This window comes from Lepidochelys olivacea (assembly GCF_965140295.1).
Source record: "Lepidochelys olivacea isolate rLepOli2 genome assembly, chromosome: 4".
In the NCBI taxonomy this organism is placed as follows: Eukaryota; Metazoa; Chordata; order Testudines; family Cheloniidae; genus Lepidochelys; species Lepidochelys olivacea.
This window is the reverse complement of record NC_140414.1, coordinates 128,665,041-128,681,776: the sequence shown is the minus strand read 5'-3', so window position 1 is coordinate 128,681,776 and position 16,736 is coordinate 128,665,041. Positions and strand designations below refer to the sequence as shown.

Genomic DNA, 16,736 nt, shown 5'->3' with positions numbered 1-16,736 from the left:
ATCGTTGCGGAGAGTGGACCAGATGATATGTCTGGGGCGAGAAAGCAGAAGGAGACTCCGCTGGTTGGAAGGCATGAGATGCGCTGTCCTGAGGTTGGGGGTTCCACGACCACCACTCCCAAGAGGAGAAGGCGGGTGGTGGTGGTCGGGGACTCTCTCCTCCGGGGGACTGAGTCATCTATCTGCCGCCCTGACCGGGAAAACCGAGAAGTCTGCTGCTTGCCAGGGTCTAAGATTCGCGATGTGACGGAGAGACTGCCGAGACTCATCAAGCCCTCGGATCGCTACCCCTTCCTGCTTCTCCACGTGGGCACCAATGATACTGCCAAGAATGATCTTGAGCGGATCACTGCGGACTATGTGGCTCTAGGAAGAAGGATAAAGGAGTTGGAGGCGCAAGTGGTGTTCTCGTCCATCCTCCCCGTGGAAGGAAAAGGCCTAGGTAGGGAGCGTCGAATCGTGGAAGTCAACGAATGGCTACGCAGGTGGTGTCGGAGAGAAGGCTTTGGTTTCTTTGACCATGGGATGGTGTTCCATGAAGGAGGAGTGCTGGGCAGAGACGGGCTCCATCTTACGAAGAGAGGGAAGAGCATCCTTGCCAGCAGGCTGGCTAAGCTAGTGAGGAGGGCTTTAAACTAGGTTCACCGGGGGAAGGAGACCAAAGCCCTGAGGTAAGTGGGAAAGCGGGATACCGGGAGGAAGCACAGGCAGGAATGTCTGTGAGGGGAGGGCTCCTGCCTCATACTGGCAATGAGGGGCGATCAACAGGTTATCTCAAGTGCTTATATACAAATGCACAAAGCCTTGGAAACAAGCAGGGAGAACTGGAGGTCCTGGTGATGTCAAGGAACTATGACGTGATCGGAATAACAGAGACTTGGTGGGATAACTCACATGACTGGAGTACTGTCATGGATGGTTATAAACTGTTCAGGAAGGACAGGCAGGGCAGAAAAGGTGGGGGAGTAGCACTGTATGTAAGGGAGCAGTATGACTGCTCAGAGCTCCGGTACGAAACTGCAGAAAAACCTGAGTGTCTCTGGATTAAGTTTAGAAGTGTGTGCAACAAGAGTGATGTAGTGGTGGGAGTCTGCTATAGACCACCGGACCAGGGGGATGAGGTGGATGAGGCTTTCTTCCGGCAGCTCACGGAAGCTACTAGATCGCATGCCCTGATTCTCATGGGTGACTTTAATTTTCCTGATATCTGCTGGGAGAGCAATACAGCGGTGCATAGACAATCCAGGAAGTTTTTGGAAAGCGTAGGGGACAATTTCCTGGCGCAAGTGCTAGAGGAGCCAACTAGGGGGGGCGCTTTTCTTGACCTGCTGCTCACAAACCGGGTAGAATTAGTGGGGGAAGCAAAAGTGGATGGGAATCTGGGAGGCAGTGACCATGAGTTGGTTGAGTTCAGGATCCTGACGCAGGGAAGAAAGGTAAGCAGCAGGATAAGGACCCTGGACTTCAGGAAAGCAGACTTCGACTCCCTCAGGGAACGGATGGCCAGGATCCCCTGGGGGACTAACTTGAAGGGGAAAGGAGTCCAGGAGAGCTGGCTGTATTTCAAGGAATCCCTGTTGAGGTTACAGGGACAAACCATCCCAATGAGTCGAAAGAATAGTAAATATGGCAGGCGACCAGCTTGGCTTAATGGTGAAATCCTAGCGGATCTTAAACATAAAAAAGAAGCTTACAAGAAGTGGAAGGTTGGACATATGACCAGGGAAGAGTATAAAAATATTGCTCAGGCATGTAGGAATGAAATCAGGAGGGCCAAATCGCACCTGGAGCTGCAGCTAGCGAGAGATGTCAAGAGTAACAAGAAGGGTTTCTTCAGGTATGTTGGCAACAAGAAGAAAGCCAAGGAAAGTGTGGGCCCCTTACTGAATGAAGGAGGCAACCTAGTGACAGAGGATGTGGAAAAAGCTAATGTACTCAATGCTTTTTTTGCCTCTGTTTTCACTAACAAGGTCAGCTCCCAGACTGCTGCGCTGGGCATCACAAAATGCAGAAGAGATGGCCAGCCCTCTGTGGAGATAGAGGCGGTTAGGGACTATTTAGAAAAGCTGGACGTGCACAAGTCCATGGGGCCGGACGAGTTGCATCCGAGAGTGCTGAAGGAATTGGCGGCTGTGATTGCAGAGCCACTGGCCATTATCTTTGAAAACTCGTGGCGAACCGGGGAAGTCCCGGATGACTGGAAAAAGGCTAATGTAGTGCCAATCTTTAAAAAAGGGAAGAAGAAAGATCCTGGGAACTACAGGCCAGTCAGCCTCACCTCAGTCCCTGGAAAAATCATGGAGCAGGTCCTCAAAGAATCAATCCTGAAGCACTTGCATGAGAGGAAAGTGATCAGGAACAGTCAGTATGGATTCACCAAGGGAAGGTCATGCCTGACTAATCTAATCGCCTTTTATGATGAGATTATTGGTTCTGTGGATGAAGGGAAAGCAGTGGATGTATTGTTTCTTGACTTTAGCAAAGCTTTTGACACGGTCTCCCATAGTATTCTTGTCAGCAAGTTAAGGAAGTATGGGCTGGATCAATGCACTATAAGGTGGGTAGAAAGCTGGCTAGATTGTCGGGCTCAACGGGTAGTGATCAATGGCTCCATGTCTAGTTGGCAGCCGGTATCAAGTGGAGTGCCCCAAGGGTCGGTCCTGGGGCCGGTTTTATTCAATATCTTCATAAATGATCTGGAGGATGGTGTGGATTGCACTCTCAGCAAATTTGCGGATGATACTAAACTGGGAGGAGTGGTAGATACGCTGGAGGGGAGGGATAGGATACAGAAGGACCTAGACCAATTGGAAGATTGGGCCAAAAGGAATCTGATGAGGTTCAATAAGGATAAGTGCAGGGTCCTGCACTTAGGACGGAAGAACCCAATGCACAGCTACAGACTAGGGACCGAATGGCTAGGCAGCAGTTCTGCGGAAAAGGACCTAGGGGTGACAGTGGACGAGAAGCTGGATATGAGTCAGCAGTGTGCCCTTGTTGCCAAGAAGGCCAATGGCATTTTGGGATGTATAAGTAGGGGCATAGCGAGCAGATCGAGGGATGTGATCGTTCCCCTCTATTCGACATTGGTGAGGCCTCATCTGGAGTACTGTGTCCAGTTTTGGGCCCCACACTTCAAGAAGGATGTGGATAAATTGGAGAGAGTCCAGCGAAAGGCAACAAAAATTATTAGGGGACTGGAACACATGAGTTATGAGGAGAGGCTGAGGGAGCTGGGATTGTTTAGTCTGCAGAAGAGAAGAATGAGGGGGGATTTGATAGCTGCTTTCAACTACCTGAAAGGGGGTTCCAAAGAGGATGGCTCTAGACTGTTCTCAATGGTAGCAGATGACAGAACGAGGAGTAATGGTCTCAAGTTGCAGTGGGGGAGGTTTAGATTGGATATTAGGAAAAACTTTTTCACTAAGAGGGTGGTGAAACACTGGAATGCGTTACCTAGGGAGGTGGTAGAATCTCCTTCCTTAGAGGTTTTTAAGGTCAGGCTTGACAAAGCCCTGGCTGGGATGATTTAACTGGGAATTGGTCCTGCTTTGAGCAGGGGGTTGGACTAGATGACCTTCTGGGGTCCCTTCCAACCCTGATATTCTATGATTCTATGACTTTTAACAACTGCTTGCACTGACATGAGAAATGGATGACGTCTTTGGAACTTTTGTTATAGATTATTTGGACTATATTGTTGTAAGAAACCAGCCCCAAGGACGAGTAAGATTGAGACAAGAAATCTTGAAATGAAGTTATTGGGTCATCTGAGGAGAAACTGAGGCAGGCATGCCTGTCATGCTGCAACCTGCCCCAGAAGGGCACTCCAAGTGGGGCTGCCCTATAACAGCTACCTTCCCCCACATCTGAACAATCAACTTGAAGACTGTCTTAGGAATGCAAACTGTAGGCTACATCTAGACTAGGAAAATATGACATGTTTCAGAGTAACAGCCGTGTTAGTCTGTATTCGCAAAAAGAAAAGGAGTACTTGTGGCACCTTAGAGACTAACCAATTTATTTGAGCATGAGCTTTGCTCACTTCATTGGATGCCCGATGAAGTGAGCTGTAGCTCACGAAAGCTCATGCTCAGATAAATTGGTTAGTCTCTAAGGTGCCACAAGTACTCCTTTTCTTTTTACTAGGAAAATAGATTGTTTAAAATTTTGTTCAGGGTTTTTTTTGTTTCGTTTACATGCTACTAGATCAATCCTCAGGCTAGTAAGTATCAGGTACTTTTTTTGAGACTTGACTGTTAAATTTGAAACCTCTAAGGACCAATTAACTATATGTACAATAGAAAACTTAACATCTTACTATACTATTTGGAATATCGTTGTCTTACGATGATGTCTTTTACAAAAGTGCTGTGTTCAGTTTTTTGAAAAATAATCCTTTTTATATTTCCTTTAATACAAAACTACGAGACTCATAAAAAGACCTACTTCAAGATGTGATAATTTACCATGGCTACAGTACATCAGATGCATAAAGTCAAGTAGTAACGAATCAATTGTTTTTTAATAAAGCTTATACCAAGATTTAGAATGTGTTCCTGACAGAGCAAGTAAGCTGTAAGCAGTCTGTATGAGCTCTTCCCTGACATCTAGTGGTGAGCTGTGGAAAAAGACTTCAGAAGCTGATCTCGTTTGCATGGACACACCCACCCTGCCTAGACACTCAGCATGACGGGGTTGCTTGCCCAAATGATCACTTGTGGCTGGTGTTGGATCCCCAGTCTCCTTGTTATTGGGGCAGGAGTAATAAAGGGTGGTTATCCTTGTTGTGTGAACTAATGGCAGCAGAACAGGACCTGGCCTACCCCAATGGAGGGACTCAACTGAACGGCACTCACTAGATAGGGGACATGGGTTCCAAAGCCCAATGAGTTGAGAGAGGTACTTGTAGGTGTGGGCCCTGTTTAAGGGTCCTAGACACCATTTGACCCTTCCTCTCTCCATTGTATAATAAAAGAGCTAATTTAGATGCAATTGAGAGTCTTGTTACATGCTGCAGAGGTGATATCATTATGCTTCTAAGAAGCACATGGAATCTTGTAAAGGGTTATCCCCTTTATTATATTTATATAAATGCCATATTTATTGAGAGTACAATTTAAGCATTGAAATCAGCATATGCTTCCACACACCTACCCCAAAAAGGTTCTGCAGCTGGATCTTAGTTACTAGTCCTTAGTGTTGTGCAGTCAGTTTCAGTGGCCAGGTGAAACTGCACTGCACTGTGCGTGAGGGAGGGGGAGCTGGGCCTCTGTCGAATGCATTCGAAGTCCCAGTGTTGATGCAGAACTAACCCAAAGTCCCCTGGCAATAAAACCTTTTTTTATAGTGATAAGTTCCCATACAAGTCTATGGACCTTGCTGTGTCACACTGGAGCTGTCAATCACGAGTTATTCAAGTTTGCTCTTAATTAGCATTATTTTGAGTTGGTACTGGGAGGATCCACAGCTGTTTATCATCTGTCCCTTTGGCTCAACTCCTTATCTCATCCTTGGGGTGTATGCCTTTGCTTTAGGGTCATTAATCTGCCATCCAGGTGATTGATGATAAAGTTGGTGCCTCTTGACCCCTCCACTCCCTTCTTCACCATTTGGCCCTGTTGTCCTTTCTCAGTTAATTACCATACATTCTTCACTCACTCGCAAGCGGCCAGCAGAGCAGAGAAGCTGGTGGAGAGGGCCAGAGCAGAGCGAGTGCCTGAGCAGTGCAGCATGTAAGGTGCCTCCTTACCCCACTCCCTGCTTTCCACACAGTGTGGGAGGTGAACTCTGCAGATGAACTCCTGAACTCTGGGGCTGCACTGGCCAAGGACAGCAACTGTGAGTGGGGTATAGAGAAGGGACAGGCATGTTAAAGGGACTTTTGAGTTGCTTGACTTAAGACCCTGAGGGGAAAAGGACATTGCTCAACTTACTTGGGGGTGGGTCTTTCGCTCATGGTTTGTGTTTATGAACCTTAGTTGCAGTGTTTTCCCAAATAAATGCTGAGTTAATTCCCTCCTTTTATTAAAAGTTTTTGCTACACTCCCCCTCTCGCAAGCTCAGAGTCTAAGTATTGCCTCTTAGAGGTGCCCAGGGGGTGGTGTGTAATTATCCCAGGTCACTGGGAGGGGGCTCAAGCCAGTTTTGTGTTGTATTATTGAAAAGGAGACCCTAGATACTGAACCCGGCCCTTGTTACTGCTGGCTTCACCTGGCAGAAGGGTTACAACACAATGCATTTCAATTTACATTAATAACAAAGTACTCATTCATTTGAAAATGGCAATCCAAAAACCATTTTTATATATATGGATATCCATTGTGTTGATTACTAAACAATGTAAATAGACTCACCCAATTCACTTGCACTCCATTCCCAGTCTCTCACCCTCCTCTATGGCGCTAAGCAGGTTTTGGGCGGTGCGGGGGAAGGTTGTCATCCTGTTTAGTGGAACTCTTGTTGCAAGTCTAATAATAAATTTCTCTCTCTCTCTCTCTCTCTCTCTCTCCTGTGTGTGTGTTTATGAATGCCTCTATATAAATGCAAGCTTAAAAGCAAAAATATTTGAACTAGAATGCCTGGTAATGGAAGAGGATCTTATTATAATTACTAATGAAACATGGTGGAATGTTAATCAATGGGTATTGTAATTCCTGAAACTATACAAAAGCAGATTAGGCCAAAGAGATGGGGGAGTACTAATCTATACAAAAGACACCATAGCATTTATCAAGATTAAAAATTCTAAGTGGTTGACAGTTGACTCTGTATGGATAAAAAGCCCAAATGGAAAGAACACAAACATGCTACTAAGGCACTACTAACCTCCTGATCAAGAAAAGGATATTGCGTGCACAATGCTGAGTGAAATCAAAAAGGAAGCAAAGTCAAACAATATAATAATAATGGGGGACTTCAACTAGCTGCTTATAAATTGGTCAAATATTACAAAGGACAAAATGTAGAGAAGCAATCTGTTGATGTGTTAAACGACTGCTTCTTGGCCCTGGTCTACACGGCGAGGTTAGGTCAAATTTAGCCGTGTTAGGTTGATTTTATAAGCAATACGGCTACACAACCAATTCCATTCCGTCGACCTAAAGGGCTCTTAAAATCGACTGCTGCACTCCTCCCTGGCGAGGGAAGGAGCACTAAAATCAACCTTCCTGGGTCGTGCAGATGCAACGTTGTGCAATTCAATGGTATTGGCCTCTGGGGGCTATCCCAGAGTGCTCCAATGTGATCCCTCTGGACAGCACTTTCAACTCCGATGCACTAGCCAGGTACACAGGAAAAGCCCCAGGAACTTTTGAATTTCGTTTCCTGTTTGGTCAGCATGGGAAGTTCAGCAGCATAGGTGACTATGCAGTCCCAGAATTGCAAACAAGCTCCAGCATGGACCGAACTGGAGACACTGGATCTGATTGCTGTATGGGGAGAAGAATCTGTGCAGGCAGAACTTCGATCAAAAAGAAGAAATGCTAATATATATATGCCAAAATCACACAGGGTATGGTGGGGAAAGGCTACACCAGGGAAACTTGCTGGGTGAAAGTTAAGGAGCTCAGGCAAGCCTACCAAAAGACAAAGGAGGCAAATGGTTGCTCCGGGTCAGAGCCCCATACATGCTGCTTCTACGATCAGCTGCATGCCATTCTACGATCAGCTGCATGCCACACTACCCCACCAGTGTCCGTGGACACCTACAAGGGGGGAGTCTGATGCAACATGGAGGAGGATTTTGTGGATGAGGAAAAGGAGGAGAATGTGCAGCAGGCAAGTGGAGAATCCATTCTCCCCAGCAGCCAGGACGTTTTCATTATCCTGGAGACAATACCCTCCCAAGGTGGGTTCCCGGAACCTGAAGGTGGAGAAGGTACCTCTGGTGAGTGCACATTTGTAACTACACTACAGGGGTTAAAAGCAATTGTGTTGAATGTTTGATTTGCCCGGAAGAATTGGGATGCATTCGCGGCCAGTACAGCCTGTTAACGTGTCTGGAGATGGAGCAGGAATCCTCCATGAAGCTCCTGTTCTGTTACTTTCTTTCTTCGGCCTGTCTTGTAGTAGGTGACTTCTGGGTACCCTTCTGGCTCTGTCAATCTGTTTCTTCACTTCACTACAAGACAGGCCCAACAAAGAAAGAAACCGAATGCCACTAGCTGTCACCTACAGCCCCCGACTAAAACCTCTCCAGCGCATCATCAAGGACCTATAACCTATCCTGAAGCACAGTCCCTCACTCTCACAGACCTTGGGAGACAGGCCAGTCCTCGCTTACAGGCAGCCCCTCAACCTGAAGCAAATACTTACCAGCAACTACACACTACACAACAAACACACCAACCCAGGAACCAAACCCTGCAACAAAGCCTGGTGCCAACTCTGTCCACATATCTATTCAAGGGACACCATCATAAGACCTAACCACATCAGCCACACCATCAGGGGCTCGTTCACCTGCACATCTACCAACGTGATATATGCCATCATGTGCCAGCAATGCCCCTCTGCTATGTACATTGGCCAAACCGGACAGTCTCTATGCAAAAGAATAAATGGACACACATCTGACATCAGGCACTATAACATTCAAAAACCATTCGGAGAACACTTCAATCTCCCTGGTCACTCAATAATAGACCTAATACTGGCAATTTTTCAACAAAAAAACTTCAAAAACAGACTCCAACGTGAAACTGCAGAACTGGAATTAATTTGCAAACTGGACACCATCAAATTAGGCCTGAATAAAGACTGGGAGTGGTTGGGTCATTACAAAACCTAATTTCCCCCATACTAACTTCCCCCTACTCACACCTTCTTGTCAACTGTTCGAAATGGGTCACTCTCATTACCACTACAAAAGTGATTTTTCCTCCCTTGGTATGCTACTGTTAATTGAATTGTCTCATTAGACTGACCTCCCACTTGGTAAGGCACTCCCATCTTTTCATTTGCTGTGTATTTATATCTGCTCCTGTAATTTCCACTCCATGCATCTCATGAAGTGGGTTCTAGCCCACGAAAGCTTATGTCCAAATAAAGTTGTTAGTCTCCAAGGTGCCACAAGGATTCCGTTGTTTTTACTTCTTCATGTTTACGTTAACTATTCTTTTCTTCCAACACAATCCCTTCCATAATTCCCTTCATCGGAATAGACGTTATCAATCTCTCCATTAAAAGCTATGGTTAGGTTGCACTTTGTTGAGGCAACAGCAGACGAACTACTGCCCATCTTGCATTCCTATGACAATGACCTGCATCATATAGCCCAGTGGCTCTCAACCTTTCCAGACTACAGTATCCCTTTCAAGAGTCTGATTTGTCTTAGAATCATAGAATATCAGAGTTGGAAGGGACCTCTGGAGGTCATCTAGTCCAACCCCCTGCTCAGAGCAGGACCAATCCCCAATTAAATCATCCCAGCCAGGGCTTTATCAAGCCTGACCTTAAAAACTTCTAAGGAAGGGGATTCCACCACCTCCCTAGGTAACGCATTCCAGTGTTTCACCACCCTCCTAGTGAAAAAGTTTTTCCTAATATCCAACCTAAATCTCCCCCACTGCAACTTGAGACCATTACTTCTTGTCCTGTCATCCGCTACCACTGAGAATAGTCTAGATCCATCCTCTTTGGAACCACCTTTCAGGTAGTTGAAAGCAGCAATCAAATCCCCCCTCATTCTTCTCTTCCGTAGACTAAACAATCCCAGTTCCCTCAGCCTCTCCTCATAAGTTATGTGTTCCAGACCCCTAATCATTTTTGTTGCCCTTCGCTGGACTCTCTCCAGTTTTTCCACATCCTGCTTGTAGTGTGGGGCGCAAAACTGGACACTGTACTCCAGATGAGACCTCACCAATGTCGAATAGAGAGGAACGATCACGTCCCTCGATCTGCTGGCAATGCCCCTACTTATACATCCCAAAATGCCATTGGCCTTCTTGGCAACAAGGGCACACTGTTGACTCATATCCAGCTTCTCGTCCACTGTCCCTTGTGTACCCCCAAGTTTCACCTCACTTAAAAACTATTTGCTTTCAAAATCAGACATAAAAATACAAAAGTGTCACAGCACACTTACTGAAAAATTGCTTATTTTCTCATTTTTACGTACAATTATAAAAATCAGTTGGAATATAAATACTGTACTTACATTTCAGTGTATAGAGCAGTATAAACAAGTCATTGTCTATATGATATTTTAGTTTGTACTGACTTTCCTAGTGTAGTCTGTTGTAAAACTAGGCAAATATCTAGATGTGTTGGTTTACCCCCAGAGGTACATATACCCCTGGTTGAGAAACAGTGGTACAGCCCACCTGTTTCTTGATCTCCTTGCATACTAACCGCTACTTGAGGCCCCATAATCTGTATTGCCAACTCCACAATTCAAAAAGCATGAGATTTTTTTAAAAATAAGTTTGGGTTCTTTTTATTTGCCATTTGGTTTCTGAGCATTTAAGGTGCTCTCACTGCAAGCTCATTTACAAGCTTTTCTCTGCAACCAGGAAGTCTAGAAGTTTACTTTTTTTTTTTTTTTTAATGAAAGCAGATGAGATTCTCATGCTGTCCTGATTTCTGTAATTTGGCTGTAAGAAAACCTCAAATATAATGCACTTTGTGATAAAATTGTAGAAGCTGGCAATATTGCCTAACCATTTGGGTCTTAGCTCCTGCTACACTGGCTCTGCCCCGATGGGCACTTCTTGTCTCCTCTTCCACTGAGCTACCCTCTGCCTGCTCAAGCCTCGCGCTACCTCCTCCACTCTCTATTTTCACTTCCCCAATGGCATCTGCCTTGTATCCCATCTGATTTGCCCCTCTGAGTCTGCTGGTGCTCCCTGCCTCCTGCCCCCTTCACTTTGCACTACCACCCAAGTATAACACTTTCCCTCTCCCCCTGCCTTGTGCTCCTTCCAAGCCCTCCAGGTTCCTGTCTCACATTCCAAATGACATGTCAGGTCCCTGTCTCAGGATGGACTGATTTAAATCACCAATTTTTATCATGATTTCAATCAGCAAGTAGGACACCTTGATTAAAATAATCAATTTTAATCTTGCTTTGCATTAATATATTTGTTATTTTCCTAAAGTGAGGTTAATTCTCTTTGTTTGGTATAATTTGGTACTTGTTTTTCCAACTATAAGGATACATTATATTTATACATCTTTATTTAAACAATTATATAGCTTTCCATACATTTAGCCTGATTCTTAATTTTTACATTTTTTTGTTAGAAAATGTGAATGACATCTCTTATTTATGAGATGATTAATTTTTAGTCAAGTTGCATTTGGATGGCAATAGGAATTCAATTAAAATTCATAAAAACTGTATTTTACAATTTTTCTTACTTAAAATTAAACTAAATTGTGCTGAATACATAAGAAAAATATCAAAACTTGTTTTGTATTTATAACTAATGGATGCATTAAACAATGGAAGTATTACGTTAGTGAATTGAACTGACTTTAGAACTAGAAAATCTCACCCTCTCACACCCATGTTTTATTCATAGATTGAAAGAGGAAACAAGCTTTCCTGCTTTTTCAACTCCTAATTGGTTTCTTAACTTCCAATGAGCTAGTCATTGAACTGAGCTAGTTGGAAAAAAATGAAGAAAATAGTCTTTCTTAGCACCTGTAGAAGAGGCTCTTGCTTTTAAAAGCCAGCTAAGCACTTCAACAGACTGGCTTCAAGGGCTTCCAGGAGTTCAGTATTTCCACTTTCTTTAAAACTAGAACCTGGTTCTAAGCATGTATGGCTTAATATTTTTTGCATATATTGTTAAGGATTTTCATGGGTTACAGGAAACTGAGCCCTGAATCAGATTGTCATAAATTCACATTTAATTTTAAATAGGGTTTATTTTTAAAAGTAAATGTATTTGGTTTAAATAAAATCTGCTTTAAAGCGAAAAATTGTCCGCCTAGCCCTGCCTGCCTCATACACGCCTCACGCTCCTGACTTTACGAACTTCCAGCCCCTGTTATCCTGAGAGCGCCCTCTCTCCCCCCCGCCGCCATTTCCCCCGCCTGCTACCGGCCTCGCACCTCGAGCCCCAACGACTGCCCCAGATCCCAGCCTCGAGCCCCTCGGGGGGGGGGGGCGAAGTCTGCGCATGCGTATTATAACTCCGCCGGTGGAGGATGGGCACGCTCCCGTCCCCACGCTGAAGAGTTGTGCGCTGCCCACCGCGCCCCTGTGAGACGTTGGAGCAAGAAGAAAACTACAGCTTCCGGCATGCAACGCGCAGCGGCCCAAGGCGGTGGCGGACTGGCAGCGGTGCATGCTGGGAGCTGTAGTTCCAGGTTCTTTGTATTGTCTCTTCTCTCCGGTCGGGAACCCGACCCCCAGTCTTGCCGGGTGAGTGACTGACAGCTCCCTGCAGCCAGTGGCCGAGGTGCTGGGTGGTGGAGACAGGCGCCCGTCGCCCCGGTGACCGGTGGCGAGCTGGTGACTCGGTGAGGCGCTGGAGTCCTGGGGAACGGAGGTGAGTGGGTCTGGGAGCCGTGATCCCTTCCCCCCGCCCCCCGACCAAACCGACTGTGTGCGTGGGACCCTACTCGAGACGGGGGGGGTGGAAGGAGTAAAGTGGGGGAGGGGAGAGACCTGAGGGGAATCGGGGGAGGGGGGTAGCGTGCAGAAGTTAGACACCCCGAGCGCTGCTGTGTGTGTGTGTGTGTGTGTGTGGCGGGGAGTGGTTCCGTTACAAGCTGGGCTTTGCAGGGAGGTGGGGATTTGTTTGTTGGGCTCCCGATTTTACTGCTTGCTTTTCAAACGCTCCCAACCGACCCGAGTGCTGCTTTTCCCTCCCAATCCCAGCGGCTTCACCCTCCAGGGAGGCTGAGGCTGCTTCGATAAGGTGGTTAACGTGTAACGCTGTTTGGAGAGTAGCGTGCAACAGTTGCTTGGCTGGGGGAGGGGGTACAGTAAACTGCTCCTGGTCCCCCAACTCTCTCACAGCTACCTGACCCCACTCGCTGTTGTATCTGCCTGCCCTGTTAATGAATTTACTTCAGTACTCTTGTGAGGTGGGGAAACGCTATTATCTCCACTTTGCAGAGGCACAGAAAGGTTACTGCTGTGATTGATGGTCCTTTAGGAAAATGATTTATAAACCAAAGCCTCGGCACATTACTGATAATAATACTTGGAAATTGTGTAGCACTATTTGTGTTCAAAGTGTTTTACATCTACTAATCCTCCTGATACCTCTGGAAAGTGAGTATGTATGATTCCATTTTTACAGATGGGGAAAATGAGGGGGAGAGATTAGGTGACTTGCCCAAGGGCACACAAGGAGTTGGTAGCAGTGGCAGGATTTAGACTCCCAGTTTATTAGAAAATATTATGAATATGTTTATTCCTGAGAGGATACTTTCCTTTGGATACCAGTTCATCTGAAGATATTTCTGATATGACTGGCTCTCTTTTCTTCCTCTTCCTAGTTTGCCTGCACTCTTTTCTGATGTGAGTCGCTCTGTGATCGGTGAGCTTTTTGTGTCCACAAAAAGATGTTATTCTTTTACCTAGGGCAACAGTTCTCAAACTATGGGTCAGACCCCAAAGTGTGTCGTGACCCCATTTTAATGGGGTTGCTAGGGCTGGCATTAGACTTGCTGGGGGCAGGGGCCAAAGCCCCACTTCCTTGGGTGGTGGGGCTCAGAACTCAGTTTCAGCCCTGGGTGGCAGGGCTCAGATTACAGGTCCCCTGCCTGGGGCTGAAATCCTTGACCTTTGCCGCCCCCCCCCCCAAAGCCCTGCCTGGGGTGGCAAGGCTCAGGCTTTGGTCCCCCCTCCTGGGATCATACAGTAATTTTTGTTGTCAGTAGCGGGTCACAGTGCACTGAAGTTTGAGAACTCCTGACCTAGGGTCTTAGGTAATTGAGCTCTTTTAAAACTCATCCTTCTCATCACTGCTTCATTCATAGTTTTCCAGATAATTTGTAACTTTCATCTATAACACTAAAGCTTGGATGCTTTGAGTCTTCTCTCAGTGTCCTCCTTACGTGTCTCCATACAGGAGAATTGACTGTAGATAGCACCGTAGCAATTTAGTGAGGATATATGGAGTTTTAATTTTTGATAACACAGAAGTCTTTGGAAGTTGTTGAATACTTTTGCAAACTGTATCCTTCTTTTGATTTCTTCATCACATCTTCTGTTTAGTGTTGTTAGACTCCCTACACTTATTTCACCTCTCAACCATCAAGTAATAGGTGTTGCCTGTCTTGTGCATCTCTGTCATAGGTGCCAACTCCCTGGATGCTTCGGGGCGGGAACACCCATGGAAAAAAAATAGTGGATGCTCAGCACCCACTGTCAGCCCTGCCGATCAGCTCCTGCCCCTCCGCCCTCCCCAGTGCCTCCTGTCTGCTGAGGATCAGCTGTTCAGTGGTGGGCTGGAGATGCTGGGGAGGGGGGAAGAGGGAGGAGAAGGAGCAGGAAGAGGCGGATAAGGGTGGGGTGGGTGGGGGTGGAGTGGAGGTGGAAAGAGGTGGGGCAGGGTGGGGTCTTGGGGGAAGAGGTTGAGTGGGGGCGGGGCCTGGGGCAGAGCAGGGGTTGAGCACCCCTGGGGAAATTAGAAAGTTGGCGCCTCTGGTCTCTGTGTTTGTTTATTATCGTACTTTCTGTCTTCCTAATGTCGATCCTCACTCCATATTTCTTGCTGACATTGTTTGCAGCAATAAGCATGCTCTGAAGTTCTTCCTTAGACTCAGCCAGTGCTACTCAGATCTCATTGGCTCAGGAGCCAAATGAGCGATAAAAATTACCCAATGAACCACAGCAGTATGAATTCATTGTTTCATTTACTCTCTCTATATATATCAAGGGTGGGCAAAATATGGCCCGTGGGCCGGATGCGGCCCATCTAACATTTCTGTCGGGTCCGCCATGACTAACATTTCTGTCTGGCCTCCTCTTCCCCCTTGTGATCTCCGAGTCCGAACCTCTAAAAGGCCTGCGGCGCAGCGGGGCGCTCAGGCAGGCTGCCTGCCTGTGCGGCGCAGCGGGGCCCCATGCTGCTCCCGGAAGCAGCTGGCTGCTGCTGGTACATTTGTGCGCACCCCGGGTGGGGGGGAGGTGGCTCCATGCACTGCTCCCCCCCAGCACTGTCCTCACAGCTCCCATTGGCCGGAAACCGGCCAATGGGAGCTCCGGGGGCAGTGCTTGCGGGCGCAGGCAGTGCACAGAGACCCGCTGCACTCTTAGGTTGGTTAATAATTAAAACCACAGTGGTTTAATATGTGCTACAAAGATCTGCAGGAGACACATTAAAGAGCCTCTTGCGGCTCCTGAGCCTCAGTCTGAGTATCACTGGTCTAAGCAATGCAAACTAGGTCACTGATGTATCTTATGTTATTGATGTATATGTCATTGGCCTGTATGTCCTGGTTGGATGTCTTCTAAACTTTTCCTCATTATAACGTCTACATATGTTAAATAACTGCGGAGATAGGTGTACACCAAGGTTGCATTCTTTCTCAGTGCTGCCATGCTTTGATAGTGCATAGTTCATTCAGATTGCTGCTTTCTGTCTCCAATGTAGGCTTTTTATTAATTGTGTATCTTGAAAGTCAATATTCTTCAAGAATATGTATCATCTTGTTGTATTTGATTTTATCAAATGCCTTCTCAGAATCTACAAAGCACATATAAATTTCCTTTTGCACTTTGATCGCACACTCAGATAAGGTCCTTAGGGAAAGATTGCCTTCCTTATGCCTGCTCTTGAGGAGAAACCAGATTAACTTCTACTAATTTTTTAGGTATACCTCCACTACTTAACTATATTCTGGCAAAGCAATTCCTTCTGATACAGATATAAGCAGTATGTTTTGCTAATAATGAGAGAGTATTTTTAAGTAAGAATGTTCACTAATATCTCAATCCAGTTCCCAATGACCCACTGTCCACAAAGCAAAAAATGCCACCGTTAGTGGCACCATTGTTGTCATTCCTGGAAAAGAGGCCAAAGATTTAATAAATGTGGAAACTAAAGGAATTCTCACTCCTGCAAATTGTTTCTGCAAAATAGAATTGGTATATTGGCCGTGCAGTGTGGAATAGCTGCTGTCTTTGCTGTACCAGTACCTTTCACACGAACCAAGTTAATGCACACAAATTTAGAGCAAGAACACAAACACACACCCCATTCATTCTGGTGGTGCCCACTCAAATAATTTTTGCTGAGGGTTTGCTGGTGTTTTTGCTATCACAGTTTCCTTCAGTTGTGTCATTTGACTGTAAATATGCCACATTTCAACACTGAGCAAAAAAAGTTTTGATTTATGAGAGCTCTGTGGAGGCATACTTGGGGAAAGGAGTGCTGCCTGTTACTCAACAGAGGCAGTTCTGCATTGATGTACTTTAGAGTCCTGTCCAGTTCTTGGATAGAAAAAAAAATGTTTATAACCTGGAGTAGGGGTGGAAAATATCAACCAGGGAACACCGTTACCTCAACAGTTTCCCCCCGTCCTCTTCTTTTTCCGTGACAGACAAACAATCAATTGTATGGTTGCATGGGTAACAGACTTTCAAGATGAGCTGAATACTCAGCCCTATAGTCCTAATTTTCACATACTACCTCTTAGCCCACTGGAGCTATTTCTTAAATTAATTTCTGAATATATCTCCTGTTTCTATTTGTGCTTTTTTTATTGTCGTGGGTTAATAGGAGCAGATGCATGAAATAAGACAGTTCCTCCTGCCCCCCAATAGAGAG

The 16,736-nt window shown here is 45.9% G+C and overlaps 1 protein-coding gene across 2 annotated transcripts in view; it reads left to right on the top strand.

The window, feature by feature from the left end:
• Positions 1-12,354: 12,354 nt before the first annotated feature.
• The window catches only part of RGS12 (regulator of G protein signaling 12), a 174,295-nt gene continuing 169,913 nt past the window's right edge, over positions 12,355-16,736 (top strand). Inside the window, exons 1-2 of one of the 2 annotated variants that reach the window (XM_084625992.1) lie at positions 12,355-12,500; positions 13,459-13,499. The gene's annotated coding sequence lies outside the window, so the exon portion shown is untranslated. The remainder of the gene's footprint in view (positions 12,501-13,458; positions 13,500-16,736) is intronic. The other variant, XM_084625993.1, reaches the window with a different exon arrangement.